Source organism: Thamnophis elegans, chromosome 1 (genome assembly GCF_009769535.1).
Source record: "Thamnophis elegans isolate rThaEle1 chromosome 1, rThaEle1.pri, whole genome shotgun sequence".
Taxonomy (NCBI): Eukaryota; Metazoa; Chordata; class Lepidosauria; order Squamata; family Colubridae; genus Thamnophis; species Thamnophis elegans.
The window spans coordinates 38,901,970-38,927,384 of NC_045541.1; the positions used below are offsets into that span (position 1 = coordinate 38,901,970).

The 25,415-nt window shown below is 35.6% G+C and overlaps 1 protein-coding gene across 2 annotated transcripts in view; it reads right to left on the bottom strand.

Annotated features, from left to right (window-relative positions):
• MBD5 (methyl-CpG binding domain protein 5) overlaps positions 1-25,415 on the bottom strand; it is a 153,813-nt gene that overhangs the window by 68,987 nt on the left and 59,411 nt on the right. For both annotated transcript variants that reach the window (XM_032211578.1, XM_032211569.1), the window contains exon 2: positions 20,453-20,554. The gene's annotated coding sequence lies outside the window, so the exon portion shown is untranslated. The remainder of the gene's footprint in view (positions 1-20,452; positions 20,555-25,415) is intronic.

Sequence of the window (25,415 nt, forward strand, 5' to 3'; positions counted from 1 at the left end):
GGATTCTCCTGTCCATACAATACTTCCCAATATAAAAACAGAACACGAAAGGAATTCATTTTTATCTACCTGCTTATCAAAACAGCAGACAACTGAATATATATAGCCATGTTACCTGATCAGCTTTTTTAACACCATTTTTTTTACTACTCTTGTCTGCATTTCTGTTTTGAAATATACCATATAAAAATCAATTTAAAACTGCTGTCATGCAGGAAGAACGGAAAGAATTAAAGAGTATAAAATTGAATTGTCTTCCTTTGCACAAGGAGCAATAGTAACCCAGCTATAGAGGAAATCATTTAGACTGAGCTTCTCTAAAAGAAAATATCAAAAATATAATGAGAAAGCAAATTAAACCTGTAGATTGCGCTTTCCTGATAAAGTACTAAGTCATATTTTTAGCATATAGAATGGTTTCTAAAGTGCTTCATTTAAATTTGTTTACTGGAACATTCAGGAAATAATCAACAATGAAAACTCTACCATGAAAGAATACGGTTACAATTGATAATGTATTAACAAAATAAACATTGAAATATTTGATGAAAACTGTAACTTAACAATGGTGCTTAAAAGTTTGTGAACCCTTTGAGTGATCAATATCTCTGCATAAATGTGATCTAAAATGTGAAAAAACTGAAATATCACATTGGCATAAGTATTCAGGCCCTTCATTCAGTTCTTTGTTGTAGCACCTCTGATAACAATTATAGCTTCGAGTTATTTGGAGTATGATGTGACAAGCTTTGCACACCTGGATTGGGGGATTTTCTGCCATACTTCCTTGCAAATGTTCTCAAGCTCAATTATGATGGATGGCGACCATCACTGGACAGTCATTTTCAGGTCCCTCCAAAAATGTTCAATAGGGTTCAAGTCAAGGCTCTGTCTGAATGTCTAGGACATTCACAGAGTTGTTCCTAAGCTTCTCCTATGCTGTCTTGGATGCAAATCTAAATAATTTGGAATCAAGAAAACAGTGACCCCCCCCCCCCGTATATTTTTGTGGCTCATGGATTGAAGAATACACTGAAGAAGAATACATACAGGTGTTCACACAGGGCAGGAAGAGGAAGAGATAGAAAAATAGAGGAATGTGGAAACTGGGGAAAACTTTACACCTGTTTCATAAAGGTTTTACCACTTATTTTCCCAGCCATAATTTTCATTTCCTTTCTCTTACCAAGCAAAAGCATGTATAATTATCTCTCAGAACTACAGGTAGATTCTATGCATCTGAGGAAGTACATTGTGATTCATGGGAAGCTTTTGTAATCATACAAGTGCTAGTTTTTAGAAAGCCAAAAAGCTATTTTGCTTTTGAAGAAAGAAGATAATAGCTTTATCCTTATTCTTAATCTAACAAGTGTGGCCACAGTGAGGATCTGCCTCAAAAGTCAACCCCTAGGGATTTTCTTGTAAATGTCTCTCATTCTGAAATTAAAAGAATTACTTTAATTAAGGAAAGGGGACCTCTGTGGTTGCTTCTGGCTATGGAAGAGTTTTCATTAGAAAGTCTCCTTAGCCAAGTCCACTTTCAATATTTTGTTTTTTATGGAGAAATTGATTTTTTTTAAAGAACTTTAAAACACCACCTGACTTCATTGTGATTCTAGTTAGTATACAATATGAAGACAACCCAAAGCTAAAAGGAGCCGAGGTGGCACAGTGGTTAAATGCAGCACTGCAGGCTACTTCAGCTACTTCAAATCTTACCTGCTCAGGGTTGACTCAGCCTTCCAAGGTGGGTAAAATGAGGACCTGGATTGTTGTTGGGGGCAATATGCTGACTCTGTAAACTGCTTAGAGAGGGCTGAAAGCCCTATGAAGTGGTATATAAGTCTAACTGCTATTGCTATTGCTATAAAAGAAAGAATCCAAAAGAACAACAGGTTTCTGGATATGCTCCCCACCCCCCAATCAAAAAGAACATCTAAAAAAGATCTGCCTGCCTGCATGCATGTCTATCTCTGCCTAAGAGACTTGTATCTTTGAGTCCAAGACCAGGGGGAACAGCCAACTTTTAAAAGCTAACTGGATATATCAGGGTGGGGTCCAAATTAATCTCTAACTTCTGCAATATAGAAAGCCTGATCCTAATTAAGCCTGATTAAACACTGTTTAATGGGTAAGACTGGAAGCTTCTTGGTTTTGCCTGACTGTACAGGATGAGCAAAAACTATAGAAGACAGATGTTCCTTCATATAACAGGCTCTATGTCATGGAAGATTTTATAAGTGGTAATCACACCATGGATTGCAGTCAGAAGCTTACTGGTAGCCAGCGCTGCTCACAAAATGGAGATGTTTACGTGCTGCTGCATTCTGGACCAATTGCAGTTCTGAGTGGATTTCAAAGGCAACCCCATGTAGAGGGCCCTGCAATAACCCATAGAAGATGTAACCAAAGCAGGTCCAAAAGCCCTCCTGGAAAATTGTACAAGTACAATTGATGGATTTGATGAATTTGTGCAAAGGCCTTCCTTGCCACAGCAGTTATCTGGTTCTTAATCAGGAATTGCGAATTCAAAAAGGCACTCAGATAGTATGCCAGTTCTGAAGAATTCCATTCACATTTAGAATAGCCACATGGTCTTGCCAGATTTTATCCCGAGTGTGATTCTGAATCTCCAGCCAGGTCTGCACACCTCCAGCAAACGGACCAGAACTTGACAGCACTGTCTGGTCAGTCTGGAGACAAGACATAGAACTAGGTTGCATTAGTATATGGATGACAGATGAGCCCAAATTATCTCATTCTGCAGCCTCATGTAGATGGTAAACAGCAAGGGCAAAAGTGTAAAGACAAGGAGTAGCCCACACATTAGGGGTCATCTCTTCCCTGGTGTTAATACTGATTGGACCTGATGTATGTAAGAGACAGTAAGAGAACCAATACAATTCTATACCCTCACTCCTAATGCCTGCAGGTGATCCAGAAGAGCACAAGGTTGATTTATGGCAAGCCATTGAAAGATCAAGCAGAACTAACTGCTCTTTCTCCATTCCAGTTCTGCAAGACAAATACAACCAAAGCTGTTTCAATACCATCCCCCAGCCTGAAACTTGACTGGATAGGGGTATAATGTTCTCCAGGGTCCTATGAAGTTGCAGCAATTAAGAAAATAGTTCCACATTTAAATTTTAGGAACAGTTCCACATTTATGTTACTCGATAGGTCTACTTACAAGGAAGCTTCCTCTTGAACTTTTGAAGCAAACTTATAATAGCACAGTCTCCACAGGAAGGGGAAGATAAATTGCATATTACATATTATAGACTTATTTCTGAATTAAATCTCAAAATATTCAAGTATGGCCAGTAGGTTAAATCCACTGGTTGCTAATCATATTAATTGGAACCAATATCTGTTTTAACAAAAATTATCAGACTGAAAATCTAATTAGAAACTTCTCAGTATTGAATGTTGATAACGTTGCCTTTGTTATGTTGGTACACTCACCTTTGCCTAAGAAATTGGAAAACTATAAATTAGGTAACAATTCTATAGATCTACTCAGGGAACAATATGCTAAATTATATGTGGATGTAAGGGTCAATGAATTAAATCTACAATCTATAACATATAAAATGTATATAGCTGCAGAAACTCTTAAATTAACCTCCAGAAAGATTAAGAAAAACTCATTGAAACCAACATATTAATATTTAAACTCCAACTTCATTCTCATAAAAAATCAAAGTCTGTGTTTAAAGTCAATTGGAAGAGATATAGAAACATTAGAACTAATGGGCAAGTTTGCTGGGATTGCCTAAATCTAAAGGTTTTGGAAACATCTAGGTTTTAGACATTAGATGTCCAAAGGTTTTGGACATCTAATGTATTCACCCTCTACATTAACAAGAATTATGTTCTTTATGATTGCTTGAGGGAGAAAATGACAATATTCAAAATGAAGAAATCATCACAATTTATGTTGGTAACAGAATATTCATAGCACCAAAATGGAAACACCTTTAGAACTTTGATACTTCAAATTTATAGGATTTTAAAATAATTTTGGGGTATGGTACATTGCTTACAAAATAACAACTTTTATTGACTGAGAAAAGAACTATAAGTTTTTTGGGAAAGCATTTCAATGGTTTATTATTTTAGCATTTTGCTGTTCAATATATTATCATTTTATATTTTAGTTTTTCTATACTTAATTGATTAGCAACGAAGATGTTTTTAAAAACCCTTTAAGGGAGTATTTTAGTAATTTAATTTATATTTTATTCCTATAAGACATATTTTAACTTCTGAAACCTATTTAGAATTTTGGATTCTATATTTTAGTATCTTGCATATGTATCAGATTAACAATTAAATAAAGCAACTTTTAAATACGTTAGATTTTCAGCACTTATGCTTTGTCTAAGCTAGGTACATTTTAATAATCTGTCTAGAATTCAGTATTTTGCATTTTAGCATTTTACATACTTATCATTTTAGCAATTAAGTTTTTTAGAGTTCTGAGCTTTCTTCAATATTTCAGTGTTTGCATTTATACTATCTAGTTTTATCTTAATTTGTGCAATTTGTTTATAAAGATTTTTATTGGTGAGCTTTGATATTTTAATAATTAAAAGTGATTATGCACATTTTAGGAAAGCTTTTTATAATAACCTATACTGCAACTTTTTTTTAGGTATAGAAAGAATATGAATTGAAATAAAATGCAACAAATTCACAATGCGACAAATTCCTACTCAGTTTTTTTTTGAAACTTAGGACTTATAGACAAAATGGAAGTATCAGAAAATATTACTGATGTTACTTACTAAAATATTTCTACCTAATAAATATAATACTTCTTACTAAATATATACCAAAATATTTACTGACTCAACTAGAGAACATGGATTTTACAGTCAACACTATCAATTCAAATGGTATCTGATTTAATTCATGTAAATAAAAATATAAACTGAAAGATATACTTTGTGAAAGCCACAGTTTTTAAAACATCACATTATATATGTATTATTTGTATGTATACAAGGAAATACAACAGAATATCATTTGATGGCATAGGTCAACATAGTACGTGCTGAGGGATTGGAAGTAAGCAATCTTCCATGTTTGACAATAGACCAATTCATACAGAAAATTGATCTAGTGTTTACGAAGTCATTCATTAAAGGCCTTCAAATAACCTGTAGTGTTTGTAAAAGCCAACAACATTTTTTCACCAGTTATCAAATGAAAGCTTTGTTATAAGTTGATTTACCTGTCAGATTAACTGATCTAACAAGTTCTTGCTAAATTAGAATGGTTTCACCAAAATTCCAAAATCACTCTATATGGTTCTTATTTATATTTTTCAGTGTGTAATTAAATAGTAATTTACTAAGCTGTATGCCACCTCACGTCCCAACACCTCTGGACACCTCACAGCAATCAAAGAAATTACAATAACATCAATAAAATACATTTTAATTTAATGTATTTTTGATTCCTGTAGTGCAAATATATGGGGATCATTCACATTGGCTATTTTCCTGTTGATAAATTTATATGTAAACTATGACAAACTATATGGGAGGTTTTTCTACTAGTAATTAAAAGAGGGAGCTTTAGATGGCTACTATTTAAGCATGTTCTATTGCAACTAGCTGATTTAATGGTCCTGCATTCTCAAAGAAAGTTATTCTTAAAAAGCTTAGATATTCAGAAAGGATTTACTTTCATGCCTTAAAAATATGCTATTGAAGTTTATACTTTAATATATCTTGTATGAAAGAAAATGTAATTTAATGGTAAATCTATCTACAATTGTACTTATTTATGGTGTAATTTTTTCCAATTCTTAAAATATTTTCCTAAATATTGTTTTATTATACTGATTATATGTGCCTAAGAGTCAGGCAGTTTTGAGTATAGTAGAACCAGAGGTTGGTTCGTACCAGTTTGCCCTGGTTCAGCTGAGTAGGTAGTAACTTGGCCGCCCACACACCTGAACCGGTTTTATTATCGGCAGCGCGATCTTGATTTTGGGTTCTGTGCACGGGCAGAACAATCTCCACTGCAGAAATGTAATTTCCCCTCCTTTTCTAATGTTTTTGGTGTAAATCCCCCCCCCCTTTTCTAATTTTTGGGTGTAAATGCGCACACACGCAGAACGCACATTTAGTGTGTGCATGAGTGAAGCGCGCGCAAACAAAAATGTTTTTGCACTGAACCGACAGTAATGCTGGTAGCAACCCATGCCTGAGTAGAACCTCTGGTCACGAATGCTTCTGACCACGGTCAAATCGGGTTCCGACCCCCCCCAAAATCACTTTTTTTCCCCGCAGCTAATTTCCCCTTCAGTGCCATTGTTTTTGTAAGTGCCAAATTTCCAAAATTAGGTTGGGTCATGACCAAATTGGTTTGTGATCAAAGTTATGGAACAAATTATGATCATGACCAGAGATTCTACTGTATAGGAACAAATGTGAAAAGAAACTGATGGTGATGGTCCATAATTCCTGGAATAAGCTAAAATAAGCAGAAAGTCATTATTGTCCAATATTTACTGGTTTTTCATAGCAGAATTTCATTTACAATGGAGATCTAAATAATCATATATATATATATATATATATATATATATATATATATATATATATATATATATATATATATATATATATGAATAAATGTACTTTAAGATTAAATAGTCTGGTATTTATTACTAAGATCAAAGTGAAATGCAACCACAAGATCAAAATGACCACACTAACAATATGTCTTAGTTAAAACTCATATGTACCTTTAATAAGCTAGAGAAGGTACAATCGATTTTTCAAAATTAGGGATCCTGTATATTTAATAGGTATTACAAAAGGTCTTCAGTGAGAGCAAGGTGTCAGAGTATGTGCCAGTGGGTTAAAGCACCTGCTTTATTTCTTCTCTTTACAGAGGAGGCCAATGAAAGGCTACCCATTGACACAAGCATCAGTGATCTCCTCTTATAACAATAAATTAAGTGGTCAAATTACTAACTTAAAGATGAGGCATAAAGACAGATCTGGTAGAGGCATATGCCAAATACTTTTTAAAAATGGTTTCTCCCCCCCCCCTTTTTCTTTTGTTTTGTTTTGTTTTTTCTTTTTTTCCCCCTGCCTTGTTTTCTGTTTTTTGTCTTTTTTGTGTTTTGATTTCTTCTTTTCCCACTGGTGTGGGCATGTGTTGTTTATGTAACAAAATATTTTTTTTAATAATAATAAAAAAAAATGGTTCCAATGAGAAATAACATTTTTTTTGTGTCAGGAAGTTCTTTCTCAAATACAAAACTTCACCAACTTTGCATTTTTAAAAAGCATACCGTATGCTTACAACTTAGATCACAGCAGAAATAAATGTCGTTATCTTCAAAATAAGCACCTATTACTGTTCTGCTAATATTTTTGAAAACAATATCCCAAGTGCTGAATTAGAACTACACATAGCCAGACAAACATTAATATGACCTCTATTTGAATAATGGAATTCATTATCCTTTGGCCACTCATTCTTTCAATTATATGCTTAATAAGACTAGTTACTATTAAATAATTTGCTTTCCCATTACCTAAATATAATGCAACTGGAAGGGTACGTGTAAGATTAATACTGTACCTGCCTACATGAGGCCACATACAGGATAGGCTAAGCTCATATGTTACTATTCATTCTGATAACAATGCATCTATTGTGTAATTTAAATGTCACACCAAATCGACATTACTTAACACAGATGCCATTCTGAGCTTAAAATTTGCATTGAGAACACTTTATTTTTAAAATGTATAGTATCAGAATTATAACTGAAGTGTACAAATACACCAGCATGCTGTTTTAAATATAGAAGAAAACTCTGCAAGTAACATTATTGTCTTTTGCTTCAATATACTGTAATTTAGTAGCAGGCAAAAAGGAAATTATTTTTTTAAGAAGTCCATGTGTAAAAAAGCAGAAACTTCAATTTGGCCAATAAAATGAATGCCTTTAAGACATCTTATAAAGAAGTGACAAGCTTTAATAATATGTTTATGCCCAAAGTGACAGGCTTTAATAATATGTTTTATGAACGGTTTCTTAACAAATCCTTCTGCTGACAGGGAATATGTACTTTGGTTTTCTAGAAATGGCACACTTGCAGTTCTTCGTTTAAAAATTAAAGAATTAAAACAGTCAATTGACTTGCCTTGTCAATGCAACAGCACAGAAAAGAAAAAAGAAAAAAAATCATATATGCCATCTAGGCCGATAAAAGAGAAACCACTTGTAAACTCCCTATGACTTTTCCCTTACCCTGTGAACTGATAGTTGCCATGGTAAGCATTTGTCTGTATACTGCATTTTAAAAATGATAATGCCATCCTCATTTCTCTCATGGAATTAGTAACTGATACTTGAACTCTCTATTTAAGAAAATGAAAAGTGTTTCATATTGTAAGGCCTACAGAAAAATACTACAGCTAAAAATGATTTCTTGCACTATTTATAACAGAAAGCATAATTGAAACATATAAATTATTTTAGAAGGTTTTTTACATGCAGCATTATCATAATTCTATTTCTTTAGCCCCAATGCAACCACAGTCTCAGTATTACATGGCTAGTACATTTAAAAAAAGCAAGCAAAACACATAATAACAAGGCCTGGCAATGCCTAAAAACAGGAACACTGAAGAAAGAGACAGAAGGGCTAATTCTGGCTGCACAAGACCAAGCCTTAAGAACAAATGCATACAAAGCCAGAATTGAGAAGACAGCAAGGGCTGCCTCTGCAAAGAAACAGTGGACCACCTGGCTAGCTGCTGCAATAATATGGCACAGACTGACCGACTACAGACAATGGCATGACACAGCAACAATGGTGCTTTGGAAGATAGGCAAGAAGTACCATCTGCCTGCAAGCAAGAAGTGGTAGGACCATAAAATAGAGAAAGTCATTGAAAATGAAGAAGCTAAAGTGCTCTGGGATTTTACAGGCACCTGTTACATAACACCTCAGACTTAGCAATTGTCAGTAAGAAAGACCAAAAAGCCTGGACAGTGGACTTGGCAGTATTGGAGACAGCCGAAGAGAAAAGAAAGAACTGGAGAAGGTAACAAAACACCAAGACCTGAAAACAGAAATAGATGACAGTGGGAAAAGATCGCAAAGGTAGCACCGACAGTAATAGGTGCCTTGGATGCAATCCCTATATATCTGCCAGGCACAAAGGATCAGGAACCCTCGTAAGGTTGCAGCATAGTTTTATTCAAGCTCATACAGAAGAATCCAGTCAACTGATGATCAGCACTAAATTGGCACTAGATAAGGATCAATGGAATTCAAGGGGAGACTAGAATTAGATCTCTTGTGGCAAGGCAAGGACCTTAAACTGATGTTTTCTTTAAACCTCCCCCCCCCCCAATTCTGCCTATTCCTATCCATTAGTTAATTGTTGGGGTTGGATAAATTATAGCAGAACTCTACCTGAAATCTCTATACCAGGGTTATGTCCCAGTAACCAGCTCATGAACTGAACTTGAATATTTTATCATCTTTAAAGTCAGAGAAGAGCATGGGATGGCCTCATGCTTGCCTTGCCTTTCAACAACCCACAGGCAAAAAAATAAAACAAAAAAGCATTCAATAAACCTATTCAGTGAAAATAATTGCAGTGATTTTGGTGAAAACAAAAAATCTTTGATGTCAAACAGCAAAACATGCTAATAAAATCTCACATTTGCTTCATACGCATGATCTGATGCTTTATGGAAAATTAGAAATGGAATGCAGTGATGTTGGGCACTTGGCAACTGGCCCGCATTTACAGCCATTTTCAATGTCTCATGGTCATGTGATTTCTTTTTACAATTGTTGAAAACTGGCATTTACTGGCATAGCGAGCAATGGAGTTGATTTATAACTGCAGTGTTTGCTTAATAATTATGTCAGTCATTTCATGATGCCACAAATAAAGGTTAAAAATTGGGTTGGTCACATGAGTGACCAGTTTTATGACCATAATGGGCCCCATTATGGTCATAAATTGAGGACTACCAGTGGGTAAAATCACGAACAGAAATTGAATTGGAATGAACAGTGGGCAAACCATTCAGAAGCTATGAGAATGAAGCCTATAATTATCACACTTCTTGGATCTGCATATACACTACTGATATATTACAACTTCCTAGGTTCTTGGGAAGAACTCATTGGGTATGAAGGCCAGCATCAGCTAAAGATCTGGCAGCTGTAATTTCCCATTGTTTTATATATAATAATAGATCTGGCTGACTATGCGGACAACCATAATAACACCATCAAACAATGTCTGCCTATTTTAGTTCTTGGGAAGAATTTGATAGATGGATGAAAATGCCATGTCTAATCTAAATGTCTGGTTGACTGAGTGACTAACTATAATAGCAATAATATATTAAACCACCTGACTCTCAACAACTTTTTGCAACTTATATTTACAACAAAAACATTACAACATAAAAAATAAAGATTTCAGCAGCATTTTACTGTGGTAAATGACGGCACCCTTCTTTTGGCATTATTTGCCTTATTTCTTACATGGTTTTCATTTCTTTTTCATATTTACTAAAAAGGAAGTATTATTAATCAATGATAAGCATTATTAATCAAAATATACTCATACTTATTATTATTATTAAAAATATTTTTGACTTTTTAAAATTCTTATCTATCTAGCAATGCCCAACTATATAGTTGTAAAATATTTCTCCACCAGTAACATACCACTAGTCACATGCTGTTTCCTGATTATTATTACAAATTTTTCACTATCCCCAAAATACTTTCTGTTTATACTTAGTACTTATGTATATTTCTTTTCAGATCAGACATCAAGATTGCAAAAACAGAGTGTGACACTGGGTTCAAGCATGCTTAGATGAATGAACAAAGGAGTTCCTTTCAGATCTTTCAATTTACTATAGAATTTTAGTACAAAGAGGTTAGGACTAGTAGAGATGAGGGCATAGAGATGGAGTTAGCATGTACAACCAGACCCTATACAGAGCTACTGCTGTACCAAAATATACCAAAGCATTATAAATTGTGTTTACCCACTGATTCCATATCCAAAGTCAAGATTGAATTTTTGCAACAGTGAGCAATTGTAAAGTTAAAAAAAATAAATCTTAAATATTCATGTTGCTATTCACTGTAGGCTTCTTTAAAAATGATGACTGTTTAGTACACCTGCTCTATTTTTGCTTTCTTGTTCATCCACTCATGAGATTCCATCTTTACTTAAATACCAATTTATTTTACACAGATAGAAACTATCTCGCTCTTTGTAATAATTTGACTTTTTGCTTGGGAGTATTTTTCTGGACTCGTTTACACACACACACACACACCAGATTTGCTATAGCAACAGTTCCCTGAATGTATACACTTCCTTTCATGAAAAGTTTTGTATTTTGTTACAGTGAACACATCTTGGTGAACCATAATTCTCTATTTCCCCCTTTTCCATCTTGTGTGATGGAAAGATAGCAAGCATAATATTTTTGACATTTAGTTTCATAAACAAAAATCTCAAATTTGGATGCAATGAGAAAGCATTGTAAGTTTAAAAACAAAAATGTTCCAACCTATTTTATGGGCATAACATGGATTGGGGAGGTGGGGGGGTGGAAGGAGGCAGACAAGCCAAATTACCACTATAGTCAGTTTTTAAAATATTATTATCCATGTAATCTAAACTACAAAAGGTGTAATATACAAGTCCATATTAATGGAATTCTTATGTTCTTTCCAACTCTACTCTGAAGTCTGACCCAAAGCAAAAATATAACAGCTTGCTTCCACAGGAAGATAAGCACCCCTGGTGAATGTTACTATTTTTCTTCCTGTACTTTGTAACATGATTTTCAAATACTACCTTAGAAGAAAAGAAAAACACCTTGTGTCCAAATCAAAGTAAAAGATGCACAAGTGGCATTCTTAAATATGCAAATACAAATAAATTTCATCATTCAAACCTTCAAAGAACAAGAAAATTGAATCTTTCACAAAGGCAAAGAGTTAGATGGGCTGGATTTACAAACTTGGTTTGTGGCCTTAGTCCTGCACCATTTCTCAACAAACAGCAACTAAACAACTAATCAATCTTGTTAAAAACCGTTTTTGGTTCTTTTTAGAATAAAGGGCTTGGTGCACACCCAGTTTTCTTAAGGTGTTGATTATAATAGTAAAATCTAATACAATCTAAATGTAAAAAGGAAATAAAGAGTAACAAAGCAAAATAAAAAGAGAGAAGAAAAAAACAAGATTGTAATCAAGAGGAAATTTATAAAGAAGTGACTCCCAACCTTCATCATAAGTATGAACAAATTTAGCAACTCTTCACCCCCTGTAATATAACAGACATTTATCTCTTTTTCCTATATCCCATCTCTTTATCTATAAAGAAACCATAAAGCATCATCTTTTCACTCTTGGTATCAGCAGAAAGTCCGTAAACAGTTGCCACAAATACCAACACATCTTGTTTTAATCTTGATTAAATAAACCAGCTTTACAGCAATAGCATTAGTGCTTACCTAGATACTGCTCCATAGTGCTTTTACAGCCCTCTCTATGCGGTTTACAGAGTCAGGATATTGCCCCAATGATCTGGGTCCTCATTTTACCGACTTCGGAAGGCTGAATCAACCTTGAGCCAGTCAGGATTGAACTGCTAGCAGTGGGCAGAGTTTGCCTGCAATACTGCGTTTTAACCCCTGCACCACCACGGCTCCTTTATTGTTTCTTTTTACTTTTAACCATTTTATTTTTTAGTTCATTGAAATATTATCATACAACTTGATTTCTCTTCATTTCTTCTATGTCCCTTGTACAGAGTTCTTCAAGACGTTAACAATCCTCCTTTGTAAATTCAACAGGAAAAAATTATCCAGATCTCCCTCTTGGGTTGTCATTTATATTTTTCTTTTTAATTTTAAAACCCAAATTTCTTTTGTAGCTCCAGGTAAACATTCTTCAATTTGTTCTACACCTATTATTTTTTCAATACTTTTTTTTGGACATAATCTATCCATGAAGCAGACATTATTCTGATACTGTTGATATTGTGGCTACTATTTTCTGATTCCATTCTTCAAAAGCCACATTCAGTATTTTTATGATTATAATGTTTTGTATTTCCTGGCAAATAGATGGGGAAGAAATGCAGGTAGTGGCAGATTTTATTTTCCTGAGCTCCAAGATCACCGCAGATGGGGACTGCAGCCAAGAAATTAAAAGACTCTTGCTCCTGGGGAGGAAAGCTATGGCAAATCTAAACAGCATACTAAAAAGCAGAGACATCTCCCTGCCGACAAAAGTGTGTATAGCAAGCCTATAGTTTTCCCAGTTGCAATGTATGACTGTGAAAGTTGGACCATAAGAAAAGCTGAGCGCCAAAGAATTGAGGCCTTTGAACTATAGTGCTGGAGAAGACTCCTGCAAGTACCTTGGACTGCAAAGCAATCAAACCAGTCAGTCCTAGAGATGATCAACCATGCTTGCTCTTTAGAAAGCCAGATCCTGAAGATGAAACTCAAATACTTTGGCCACCTAATGAGAAGGAAGGGCCCACTGGGGAAGAGCCTAATGCTGGGAAAGATTGAGGGCAAAAGAAGAAGGGGATGACAGAGAATGAGGTGGCTGGATGGAGTCACTGAAGCAATCGGAGTGAGCTTAAATGGACTCCAGATGATGGTAGAGGACAGGAATGCCTGGAGGAATTTTTTCCATGGGGTCGCGATAGGTTGGACACGACTTCGCAACTAACAACAACGTTTTGTATAATTCTACAAGCCTGTATTTTTCCTCTACCTAACATCTTTAGTTTCCTTTACTCTCTCCAGTTTTTGAATCATGAAATTGCTTAGTTTTGCTAGGTCTTATAAAAAGCAAAACAGGATCTATTGGTTATAAAAAGCTATTTGTTCTTTATAACTAATTCCATTTTTTTCACAAAAGCTTAAATACTATAATTTTATCTGGATCCTTCATATGTTTATAACCTTTTTTAAGATCAAGCCTACCATTCTGAAAGTCTCTACATAGTTAATGTACTTAATGCAAAATTTCCAAAAGTGATTAGAGAGGTTTGTGAACTTGGAGTATCTGAGGTAGTCTCCTAATCGTCAATTTATGGAGGACTGCTGTGGATGGGCTGTGGATAATTTGCCATCCTCTCCTTATCTGGAGGGGTTCCAAGGAAACAGTTTACTTACTAGTTCCTTGGTCTTTGCCCTGATCACCAGTTCTGATTTCACAGAGCCATCTTTAGTTTGCCATACCTTCCTCAGCAGCCAGGATTAGGCAGTTTCAAGTATTGATGATTCTTGCCTTCCTTAATTGGGTTACAATTCATATTACGCTATTTAGAAATGACACGAGATATACTAAAAATCTGTCTCAAAGGTTCTAGGCTGGGAAAGCTGTAATATTTTAACACACATCAGAAAGTGTTGCTTCTTGTTGACAGCCACAATACTATAGCTATTAAGAATATTGCAGCTCATCTTCTGTATTTGTTTACTTCCGGGTATCTAAAAAATGCAGCAAGGTTGAGGTAATTTTACTGTGGACAACAGCCAGCTTTGTGTAGTGTTTAAGACGCTGAGATAAAACTGGGGACTGTGAGTTCTCCTTTAGGCAAAGAGCCAGCTAGGTAACCTTGGATCTGTCACATTCTCTCAGCACTAGGAAGGAGATAATGGCAAACCACTTCCAAAATCTTGCCAAGGAAACTGCAGGGATCAATCCAACCAACCACTAAGGGTTAACAATGAAATGAAGGCACACACACAAAATTATTGTAAGATAGATTTTTTTATGTTTGTCTTCAGCTTGTCAGATCTCATCCGAAATTTTTCCATTCTACAAAATAAAACGTCTCAAGTGAGAAATAGTACTGTTTCAAAATAGTTATCGCAGAGATGTGAAATAATTTTTGATAACAAGAAGAGATAAGCTCTTTAGCAACATTAATTAATTTTTTAAAGCAAGGAGTGATGATTAGTTCATTTATTTTTCATTTATTGTTCCTTTTGTGTTTTATAGCTTGCAGTCTTAGACCTTAAATGGTAATCATGTTTCAAATTAAAGAACATATTCAGCTTTTTTAACAGAATAACCTTAATCACAATTACCAAATGTTAAATGTGTTCTCTTTTTTCTAGATTGAAAATAATAAAGGAGCTGGTTAATTAGATGTGAACTTTGTATTTTTTTCAATATAAGAATATTAACTGTTTTGAAATATGTCCTATTTTAGTTTTCAGATCTGAGATGAAAACTTTTATAGATCATTCAAATGATCTATAAAATAAACTGTAAGCATTTGCATTACAGGTAGTCCGCGACTTACAACTGGTCACTTAGCAACCCTTTGAAGATACAACAGACACCCCAAAAGGTCCTTATCACCAAATTCCAAAATTTTGTATCCAGCCCCCACTGCAGTCACATTACCAAATTTTGGGCACTTGGCGACCGAATGGGACAACTTGTCACGGCCAACTTGCCATAGTCAACTCTCCATAGCTAACTTACTGCAGCCAACTCTCAATGGCCAGGTTGCTGCTGGACAACTCACTGTGGGACAATTTAACAATTCCATTTAATTATTTAAAGTAAATAAGTATTTTCATTTTTGCCATTCACATTTCATTCTGTCCCTCCTTTTGCATTCTTTCTTTAATGATTCTATTTCACTATTTCTCTGATATTAGTGTAACTCTTGTTCTGCAGAGAGCTGCCCTGTAGCAAGTTGTCCTGCAAGTTGGCCATAGTGAGTTGTCATAGACCCCTTGGCAACTGGCCTCCAGTTATAGATGTTTGCTGTGCCCTATAGTCATATGATCATGATTTATGGCATTTTTGCCAGAAACCACTACTACTTCCAGTTTCCAGCAAAAAATATTCCATAGGGAAAAATAAGTTTGCTTAACATCTGCTGTAAGGCCATAAAATCAGGTCCGGTCACATGTTGACCTGCTTTATGACTATCATGACTTGTGACCATAATAGCAGGGTTCAATTACAGTTGTAAATCCATTATATTATATTATACTGCATAGTATAATATGCTACTTTATGATAGTAAAGGACAGGTCTTCATGGCAAACTAGCTATGATGTTAAGTTGATGAAAGATGCTTCAAGTTGTCATAATGTCCTTTCTCTGTTCTTTAATATTGGAGTTGCAACATTGCATGTAAGTATATGAGTAGTGGAATTTGCACTGTACATTTTCTCATCCCCGTCCCCCATGGATGGGCTCACTATCAAAGGAATCTATAAAAATCAGATTTGCATAATGACCACTACAGAATTTGCATGTTTTAATTAAATCTTGGTCTGCAGATCTGTCATAGAGACTAAAACCAAAGAGAAAGAACAATATGAGGCATTAGCCACATATTGCAATATCAGTTGAACAATTCACTTATATAGTATACAGATCTTAAATATAGAGCATGTACATTATGTCAGGTACAATAAAGAGTACCATCAGTTCAGTTTAACTGTACTCTTAATGTAAAAGCAACAGATATTTAGCTGTATGTATATTTGCTACCTTGAAAAAAAGAGAAAGAAATATATGACATAATATTCCCAAATAATCTTATTTGGGACTAAGGCCAGTATAGGAAGTATGAATTCATTCTGATACCATCATAAAGTTGAGAATTCAAAATTAGTTACGAAGATCACTAAAATAACGAACTGTTAACATGTTGACTGTTTAAAATGAAAGAAGGCAAACATACCTTCATAAACACAAACATTGACAAACCACAAGAAAATTATGATATTAAAAAAAAAACTACAGTTCCTGAGCAAGTCTGAAGAAATTAAAAAACCAGAATTTCACTGACAATGTCACTTTTATTTGATTCAGGAAAAAAAAATCCCAAACAGACAGTGGTGAAATGTTCTTTATACATCCGCAATGGATGCTTAAATTTTAAACTTAATTAAAAATGAATGAAGGATCTCTACACAAGCATATGAAACTGTGTTTATGGGTTAAACATAGTATTCAACAGAGCTCTGTTCACTTTCCTCAAGTACATAAGGTGGCTGATAAATTACAGGGAATATATATCCTGTTTGCTTGGCACAAGTTGCTCAAATCCACATTCACCTAATTTGCATTGAGTCTTTCAATGAAACTACACATAGACAGCTGCACTTATATAGGGATGAATCACAGTAGCAGCATTTTAGAAACAGTGGAACCTTCTTCAAATTTATTATGTCTTTGCTTACAGAGAAATAGAATGGAGGAATAAAATAAGCCATCAAATAATTTTCCTGACTAGGCAGAATTTAATGTGGAGATGTGTTGTTTGTAAAGAACTATGGTGGTGACATTCGATCAAAACACAATTATTGTTCAATAAAAAGGATGCAACATAATATCTATTGTGTTTAGCATGTGAGCAAAGACATTTTTCTCCCACAGGTATAGGGGAAATAGGAGATGTTAGAAAAGTCACGTTTTACAATTTATAGACCTGTAATTGCTGCTGCTTTTATTTTGTGTTTTTTTTAAATATCTGCAAACACACCTGTGAAGAAACCAAGTTCAGAAATTAAATGTGCAGTTACTCATTACTCTTTTTAATATGAGCACCTTAGAAATAGCTTTGTTTTTTAAAAAATATTAAAAATATCCTGATATCCTGCTTTCTAAATCCCTTTAATAAGATTTGTAGTTTTCTAGCAACTTATTTTTAGAAATTAGCCCTTTGCTAATCAACTGTTATAATCAAAGTTATTTCCTTTTGGCTTTTGTTCTTCACATTTTAGCAGCACTTTACTCTTCCATACCACTTAAAGAAAATGCGGTCACTCCAGTCTGATTTCCACACCTAACAAGACTATCCTTTTACCAAACACCTTCATCTTTAGAATTATAATACAACAAGACTCAAACACAACTTACTCACAATAGTAATGCGCTGAACTCACAATCACCTAAGAGAACTATCATAAAAACATTCAGGGAACAAACAAGGTATTGAAGGGAAATAGCATCAAAAGAATGGACCACAGAACACATTGCATGCTACATAAGAATCAGGTGTCAGATAATAATCCATAACTACAGAAGCCCAGGCATTTACTTTGTGTATCCTTGTTCTTCCCACCTTTATTTTACCTCATGTTCTGTATGATTGAGAGAAAGTTATGATGGAAACCCATTCTGCTCTACAAAACGATCTTATCATGCATTTTATTTTTCCATATCCTAAAAACATGCTACCTCCATATTATGGTGTTACTACATTCATGTTAGAAGCACCTATTATAGCGCTTCCAGGTTGAAGGGATTAGCCAGTGACATCACGATTGCCCTGGGAAAGTTTGAGGAGCCTCTTTTCACATCCTCGGTATTGTCCCACCTAAATGATGCCTATTTATCTACTTGCATTTGCATGCTTTCAAACTGCTAGGTGGACAGGAGCTGGGACAAATTGCTGGGAGCTCATTTGGTCAATCTCTCTCGTTCTAACCACATTTCTCTTTTGCTTCTGGGATACTCTGAACATTATTTATTGTGGTTTACCAAAACAGTGATATGTTAAGTTTCTAAAACTGATGATTTTATGACATAAAAATAAATTCATTGCAAGAGTTTCCAGCAAATTATTTTGAGTACATTATTGTTCAATCTTTATTAAAATCAGCATTTTTAAATTAGTTTGGCCACACTGCATCAATATTTATTTGATCAATTTCCAATGCGAAGTATATTCCAGTTGATGCCAGAAACACATTCTGGGAAGCCACTATATATCAATATCTGATTTATTAGTTTTAAGACACAGTTTCCTGCCTTCTCCTACTGACTTGGAAGAATATTACTTTAGAGTAATACATGAACCAGAATGTGACTCTATGGTTCTATGGTTCAGCACAATCTCTTTTCCCTATATTGCCTTTGATTATTATCTAATGAGTTTTAGCAGACACTGAGCTTTAATTTTTATGATTTTGTATAATAAAAGTATTTATCCAACAACTTCCGTTTTGGAACTTCTTAAAGGGCAAGTCATTTTTTTGTGGGGTTGATTTATTACTTATTTTGGTGGTGAAATGTAAGAGATTTTATATGAAGTATAAAAATCTCAACTCTTAAATACCTTAACTGAGTATTTTTCCACTTATTTGTTACATCTTTTTCATCAGCATTTCTCGTATCAGTTTGTGTCTTCCTAATCTGGATCCCTCTGAACTTGAATGAGAACTACATTTTTCCTACTGCATTTTAATTTCATGTTTGGAAATCTAAGTAGTTTTTCTTTTGAATTTAGTTATGCAGTACCTGTTTTTCATCTCTATTGCTTACTATTGTTTTTCCTGTATAAAAATAAGGATAGACATGGATATCACATGATAAAAACTGTCTGAGATATGAAAGTCAATCATGAAGCATAAACTGGATTGCAATTTGAGTTTTATGTAGTTTTTTAAAAAATATTTAATTTTATGAAATTATTTATAGTTTTAACTGTCTTAATACCTTAAAGAAAGAAGAGATTTTAAAAAAAAATATCAAGTCAATAAAGGTGTCAAATGTATTCCGCTAACTGTAAGGATATTTGTGAATCATACATTTATTAATGACCTAAGTGAAAATGATGAGATCCTCATAAAATAAAATTCTGCAATTCTGTAACAGACTTGTAAAATATGCAGAGTAGTTATGTTAGCCTTGTGAAACTGCACTGTGAGAATAAACAATAAGCATTAAAATTCTCTTAATGTCAGCTACTTATTTTAGAACTTACAATGCATTTTATTTTTAGAGATATATAAAATATCTTTTACAAAGCAGATTACTCAAGAAATATTATTGAGCATTGCTACTTAAACCAGTAAAAAACCCACATTCTACATTTTAGGTTGCTTTTTACAATATTATTGTGTATAATCCAAATCTTAAATGTATTCCTGATCCTAATTCTGCAATTAGTTTTTAAGAACGTTTATTTAATATAAATGATTCAATAGAAAACTAGAAATGTTAACTGGATTATAATATTTACTCAGGTTGAAAGAAATCAACAAATGCAGCTTGATCACTGATACTCTAGGCAGGATTCAACCATATAATAATCCACTTTCACTCAGAATTTTGTAATATTAATACCAACAATTCAACCTTCTAATTTTATAGTTTACAGAAAGAGAACAGCAGGAAATTCACCTTCTTTACACTATAAGTCATACATGTAAGTGAGATTAAGGTAAGGAATAACTGTATGAATAACCACTATCAATCAAATTGTCCAGTCATAGGCAGCTTATTAAAAATTACAATTACATGGACATGCTTCTTTAAGTCCACTGTTATTCGATTTCATATTGATTCAATTATAATCATACAAGTCTAATTTTAATAACTGGTTATTTGCATGAAAGTAATTTTCCTTACCTTCATTATATGAAATCCCAGATCTTAAAAGTCTTGTCTACAAAAGGGATCATCTTCAGCATTTATTAGTTTAATCCAATCATATGTGGTACTCATGATAACCTAAAAAAAGATACAAATTAATGTAAAACCATAACATACAGTTTTGATGATTTCTTCACTATAATAAATAATGAGCATGATTTTTCCTTGAATGCAAATGTAAAATTACAGTAGTAGTATCTTTTCCAAAATATAATATATAGCATAAATTCTAAACTATGCTCAGACAAGATGGCACGTTACTTACATAACTTTAAAACTTTTAGGGATGTACAAAAATCATTGCTCTGTGGCATAATATCTGAGTTTCTCCAGGATGTAACTAATCTTATTGGGACCATGCCAGCCATTCTTGGGGATTTAACCCAGGAAGTGGTACAACTTGAATTGTTTCTGGTTCAGAGGATTTATTTTGGGAAAATGGCTTACCACCCTTAGAAAAGGACAGTCAGGGATAGTTTGACATACTTCAGAAGCAAATGGATTTGTGTCACATTAATGAATTTACAAAGTTGCAATTAACAGAGCCGTTGTACTAATCATTTTCCCCATATATACTGTATTTGATTTCTTTCAAGTTCTGCTTTCCTACCACTGCAGCTTTTCCACCTGATACTCCAAAGCCACTTCAGGAAAACAGGTGAGCATTTACAACAACATGGAATAGAAGATGAAAGCTTGTAGGTTTTTATTTTATTTTTTAAATTTAGAGTATAGGATCTACAGAGGTCATGCAATCATAACTGATATACAAATTCAGTTTAAATAAACCATCAGCATATAGAAGCAGTCCTCAACTTACAACAGTTCACTTAGGGACCGTTCATGTCACTGAAAGAAGTGACATGACTGTTTTTCACACTTATGAACATAGTAGCATCCCCATGATTACATGATCAAAATAGAAACACTTGGGAATTGACTCACATTTATGACCATTGTAGTGTCCCAGGGTCATGTGATCCCTTTTTGCGACCTTCCAACAAGCAATATCAATAGGGAAACCAGATTCACTTAACAACTATGTTTCTAATTTAACAATTGCAGTGATTCACTTAACAACTATGGTGAGAAAAGTCGTAAAATGGGGCAAAATTCATTTAGCAATACAAATTTTGGGCTCAATTGTGGTCATTAAGACTACCTATATATATAAAAGAGATGTGGACAATAAAATATAGGAAATAAAATATTAAATTAATTAGAGGAAACCATAATAAAATCACCATAATATGGAACCATAGAATTGTAATGTGATGGATGTTATAATTCGATATCTAAAGAAGCTAACCATTTAACTCAGGGGTATCAAACTCGCGTTATCACATGATGTATCACTTTCCCCCCCTTCGCTAAACTGGGGGTGGCCCTGGTCAATGCCTGACACATCTGGCCCCGGGCTGCAAGTTTGACACCCCAGATCCAACTGCTTCTGTTGGACCTACGATTAGATCAGGTTAAAGGTATTGGCAAAATTTCAGTGTTCCTCTGTAACAGAAGCAACTTCCACTTATGCACCGCGGTTAGTATTCAAAGATAGATTTGTTTTGCATAAATTTTTAAAACTTAAAACTTTCCAGCCAATAATTATATCTCAATTTCCAGTTATTTAAAGGTAAGATATAAACTACACATTACTCAACATTTTGAATCTAAAGGTACTCTATTGATTCAAATATAATTCAATCATAAATCAATAAATCTTTAGTAGTAGTCTGAAAGTTAGAAATGGTGTCTCCAAAAATAATTTCATGCCACAAGAACTTACAAGAAATAATTTTGATAATAGATGAAATGATCTATTCCTAAGATAAAGCTGAAAAACAAGTTGAAACCAATCAGAAATACAATGATTTTGTACCCTGATTACATCTTATTATCCTTTGACCAGATTATTTCTTTTTTCCCAAAAGAAAGGTAATTCCTTGAGAGAATGGTCAGAACAAATCCTAAGATGAAGGACCTTATAGATTCCTGAGTTCCAAGTCCAACAGACACATGGCAAAGGTCATGATTTCATCACCACTACTTCACTTTTTCTTGGGTATTAATCTGCATAATATGTTATAAGAACAATAAAGAATATTCGTAGTTCAGGGTTGAAATGAGGGACCCTTGGTGCTCTCTGAGCTTGGCTGTTTTCTTGCAGATGTTTCAGTACAGGCTAGCACTGATGATGTTAACTAGTTGGGGTAATGAAACATCTGCAAGAAAACGATCATTGGTACTTACTTGAACATTGATTCTAATGATGAGAGCGGGAGGTGCTACCATAGACTATCATCAATCCTGATTGGTCCATAGACTGAGATAAATTGTTATAACAACGCCTCTGCTCCTCTTGCCCAGTTCCTCGAGGTTGTAAAGAGAAAATCTGCAGAAAAATATCACAACAAGGGTACCTCCTTCCTGTGTCACTACACTAAGTAGAGTGGGAGGTGCTACCATCGGAACGTACCCAAGCTGCCGTCCCTAGGGAGGGAAGCAAATTATGAATCTGTAGCGGCCATAGGAGCCACCAACACTCTACATCCAAAGGATGCTTCAGCAGATGCATAAGTGTCCTGGCAGCAGTGTCTAATAAAAGAAGTAGGGGATGCCCAGGAAGCAGTCCTACAGATATCCTCAAAAGGTGCCCTAGTCACCCATGCCGCCGTGATAGCCGCACTGCGGGTGGTATCCCGCACTGTGTGGTAATATCCTGAGAAGGAACCCCGCCTTTCGCCTCATAAGCCAAAGAAATAACTTTCCTCAACTATCTACCTATTGTATTTGAGGAAACCCTAGCTCCCTTCGTGGATGGCTGGAATGACATCAGAAGTGCCTCTGACCTGTGGAACGAAGCCATGAGCTTGAGGTAAATCCTCAAGGCCCTCCGGACAGCTAGCCTATGCCAGAGACGTTCCCTAGCGTGAGTGGGAGTTGGGCAAAAATTGGGCAATATAATCTCCTGTGCCCTGTGAAATGGAGAATTAACTTTGGGCAGAAAACTGGAACTAACTTTAAGGTTACCCTATCCTGATGGAAAATGCACAAATCGTTGCGAGAAGAAAGGGCCCCAAGCTCCGAAATGTGTCTAGCCAATGTAATGGCAATTAAAAATGTAACCTTCAGAGTCAGGAGCTCTAGAGTAACTGTGCATTTAGGCTCAAAGGAAGAATCTGTCATAGCCTGCAGAACTAAGGGTAAATCCCACATAGGAAACCTGTATATAACCAGAGGTGCTCCTTTCAAAAACCTCCTCACTAATGGGAGGTGAGACAAGGAAACCTGGCCTTCCCCTGGTAGAATAGTAGAAAGAGCAGCTGTCTGACGTCACAAGGTATTGTGAGCCAAACCCCTGTCCAAAACCGTCCTGTAAAAATTCTAACACTTGGGGCACTGAGGCGGCCTCTGCAGAAATGGATGCCTCTGTACACCACTTGACAAATGCTGCCCACGTGGCATTGCAAATTCTAGTGGTAGACGGCCGCCTGGAAGCCTCCAGTATGGAAATGACCTTATCGGAAACCTTGGCCCTGCCTAGCATGTTCCTTTCAAGTGCCAGGTGGTTAATTTGAGTCATTGGGGCACCGGATGTAACATTACCCCCGGCACAGACAAATCTCCTCCCTGGGAATCCTCCAAGGAGGGGACACCGACAGTTGGATGAGATCTGCATACCACAGTCTCCTGGGCCAATCTGGTGCTAACAAGATTATCTCCGCTTTCTCTGACATTACCCTCCTGATGGTCCCCGGAAGGAGAGGAAGGGGTGAGAAAGCATATAGAAGGCCCCATGGCCACCGGCATCTCAGAGCATCTGTGACCTCAGCACCTCGCATCTGAAATCTGGTCACAAATCTCGGCAATTGTGCATTCGCCGGTGTCGCAAATAGATCGACTATAGGCTTCCCGAACCTGCGACATATGCGTTGGAAAATGTCCGGATGAAGCTGCCACTCCCCATGGTCCACTGTGGATTGGCTGAGCCAATCCGCCTGGTGGTTGGCTGTCCCAGAAATATGGTCCGCAGTGATCAAGATCACATGTGTCTCCGCCCAAGAGATCAGTTTGTGTGCCTCTGTTCACAGAGCTTTGGAATGAGTCCCATCCTGTTTGTTTACATGAGCCTTTGTGGCTATGTTGTCGGTGGGAAGTAACACATGCTTGTGCTACAAATCTCTTTGAAAGTGTCATAAGGCTAGATGAGCCACTTTGAGCTCCAGATAGTTTATGATGTGATGCAGATCTGTGGATGACCACCGTCCCTGCACCATCTTTGAGCTCATTAACCCCGCTCCCCCAGTTGTAGAGACTTGCATCCATAGTCACAGTTACCCTCGATACCTCTCTGAACTGTGACCCCTGGTTGAGCGCTGCGGAGAGCCACCATCTGAGCGACAGGCGGACCTATGGAGATACTGGAATGGCCAAAGGTGAGTTGCTCATCATTTCTCTTTGATACGGAATTAGGGCCCATGTTAAGGTCATAGCATGGAAACGTGCCCAAGGGACTATTCCTATGCAAGATATCATAGTACCTAACAAGCGGGAAAGATCTAAAACCAGTACCACCCACCAGTCACGTATCTTATCAGCTGTTGTAATTTAGATCTACGTTCTTGCGACAGAAAATCACCCCTTCCCTGGAGTCAATTACTGCTCCTAAGTGTAATAACCTTATGGATGGGGTGAAGTGACTCTTAGCAAGTTGACCGAAAACCCCAGCTGCTGGAGGGTGTGTATGGTAGATTGGAGGTCTGCAACAGTGTGTTAGTAAGAATAGGCCTGAACAAGAACATCATCTAGATAAAATTGTAGCCGAATTGGTTTGGACCAAAGGTATACTGCAGCTAATACCTTGGTAAATGATCTACGTACGGAGGCCAGACCAAAAGGTAAGGCTCTATATTGATAATGTAGACTCTCTCGGGTGAAC